Source organism: Tamandua tetradactyla, chromosome X (assembly GCF_023851605.1).
Source record: "Tamandua tetradactyla isolate mTamTet1 chromosome X, mTamTet1.pri, whole genome shotgun sequence".
Lineage (NCBI taxonomy): Eukaryota > Metazoa > Chordata > Mammalia > Pilosa > Myrmecophagidae > Tamandua > Tamandua tetradactyla.
This window is the reverse complement of record NC_135353.1, coordinates 50,301,730-50,304,318: the sequence shown is the minus strand read 5'-3', so window position 1 is coordinate 50,304,318 and position 2,589 is coordinate 50,301,730. Positions and strand designations below refer to the sequence as shown.

Here is a 2,589-nt window from a genome sequence, read left to right as displayed (position 1 = left end):
TGTTAATTACATAGAAGCCATTATTATTATTATTATTATTATTATTATTATTATTATTATTATTGCTGCCCTCCACTAACCCCCATGCGTATTTTATTCTTATACTCATTGATCTCAGAGATTGGGTTTCTTCTCCAACTACTTAAATCCAACAATCTCCTACTGAAATTAATGGAGCACTGTCTGTTCAAAAGAAGCTGTGACCTCTAACACTGACTTTCAGAGAGAACAACTGCCAACTTGCCTTGTGGCCATAGACCATCATGGTATTTAATAATATCATGGAACCAACCTCCTATACACTAACATCAACACACATACATACAAACAAACATAAACTACACACAAATGAACAAAAGCCTTATAATTGAATATTAAAGAATAAAAGGCAGTGCATGCTTCAGCAGCATATATACTAAAATCTTATAATTGAATATTAAAGAATAAAAGGCAGTTCATGTTTCAGCAGCATATATACTAAAATCTTATAATTGAATATTAAAGAATGAAAGGCAGTGCAGCTTTAGCAGCATATATACTAAAACTGAAAAGATTAAGAGAAGGTAAGTATGGCCCCTGTGAAAGAGTGATGTGCAAGTTGTGAAGCAGTACATATTGTAAAATGAGAGACAAAGAAAAGATACATCATATAAAAACCAAAGGATAAAAATGACTGAAGTAAGTACCGACTTTAGTAATAACTTTGAACATTAATGGATTAAACTCCTCAATCAAAAGCCACAGATTGACAGAATAGATTAAAAAGCACAATCCAATTTTATGCTGCTTATAAGAGACCAGCCTTATACTCAGAGACACAAATAAGTTGAAATTTAATGGTTTGAAAAAGTATATTCCATACAAATAGTAACCAAAAAAACATTGAACTAAATAAACTTTAACTACAAAACTGTTATAAGAGAGAGAAAGAAGGAAACTAGGTATTAATAAAGTGGCCAATACACTAAGAAGAAATAACAATCATAAATATGTATGCATCTGATCAAGGTCCCTCAAACTACATGAGGAAAATACTGGTAAAACTGAAGGAGGAAATAGGGTGCACGGTTGGTTCGGTGGTAACATAATTGCCTTTCATGCAGGAGACCCAGGTTCGATTCCTGGACCATGCACCCCCCCCCAAAAAAAAGGAAGGAACAACTAGATGTCTCTACAATAATAGTGGAGACGTCAATAAAACATGCTCCTCAATAGATACATCTAGACAAAGGATCAAAAAGGAAACAGAGACCTTGAATAATATGATATATGAACTAAACCTAACAGACATTGTTCTAGTTTGCTAGCTGCCAGAATGCAATATACCAGAAACAGAATGGCTTTTAAAAGGGGGAATTTATAAAGTTGCTAGTTTACAGTTCTAAGGCCATGAAAATATCTTGATTAAAGCAAGTCTATAAAAATGTCCAAATTAAAGCACCAACAAGAGGTTACCTTTACTCAAGAAATTCCAATGAAGTTCAGGGGTTCTCTCCCAATTGGAAAGACACATGGTGACATCTACTAACTTTCTCTCCAGACTTCTTGTTTCATGAAGCTTCCCCAGAGGCATTTTACTTCTTCATCTCCAAAGGTGTCTGGCTGCATGGACTCTAGTGTTTCTTGTGGTGCTCTTGTGGCTCTGTGTTGTCAAGCTTTTCCCAAAATGCTTCCTCTTTTTAAAGGATGCCAGTAAACTAATCAAGACCCACTTGAAATAGATGGAGTCACAGCTCCCTCTAATCAAAAGTTAATACCCACAATTGGATGAGTCACATCTCTATAGAGATAATCTAATCAAGTTTTCAACATATAGTACTGAATATGGTTTAAAAGAAACATTGCTCCTACAAGATTGGATTAGGATTAAAACATGGCATTTTAGGTATACATAAATCCTTTCAACCTGGCACAGACATATACCTAACACTGCACCCCAAACAGCAGGATATACATTCTTCTCAGGGGCACATGGAATATTCTCTAGGATGGACCATATTTTGGGTTGCAAAGCAATTCTCAATAAATTTTAAAAGATTAAAATAATTAAGTACTTTCTCTGACTATAATGTAATGAAGCTGGATATCAACTAAAGGTGTAGAACTGAAAAATTCACCAATATATGAAAGTTAAACAACACAATCTTAAACAATCAGTGGGTAAAAAAATAAATTGCAAAGGAAATCAGTACTCATATTGAGATCAGTGAAAATGAGAACACAACATATCAAAATGTATGGGATGCAGAAAAGACACTGGTGAGAGGGAAGTTTATACCCTTAAATGCGTACATTAAAAAAGAAAAAAGAGCTCAAATCAAAGACCTAACTGTACACATAGAGGATCTAGAAAAAGAACAGCAAACTAATCCCAAGGCAAGCAAAATGAAAGAAATCAGTGAAAATGAGAATTTAAAAAGATTATAGAGAATTAATAAACTAAAAGTTGATTCTTTGAGAAGATCAATAAAAAGAAAAAGGAAAGTAAACACTAATGTCTCTTATGAATTCAGATGCAAAAATCCTAAACACAGTACTCACATATCAAATCCAACAGCACATTAAAACAAGTATACTCCACGATCAAGT

At 33.7% G+C, this 2,589-nt stretch overlaps 1 non-coding gene across 1 annotated transcript; it reads left to right on the top strand.

Annotated features, from left to right (window-relative positions):
* The first annotated feature begins 515 nt into the window (after positions 1–515).
* Positions 516–620, top strand: LOC143672340 (U6 spliceosomal RNA). Its single transcript, XR_013169795.1, has one exon. It is a non-coding gene; the product is annotated as a U6 spliceosomal RNA (small nuclear RNA).
* Positions 621–2,589: the final 1,969 nt, after the last annotated feature.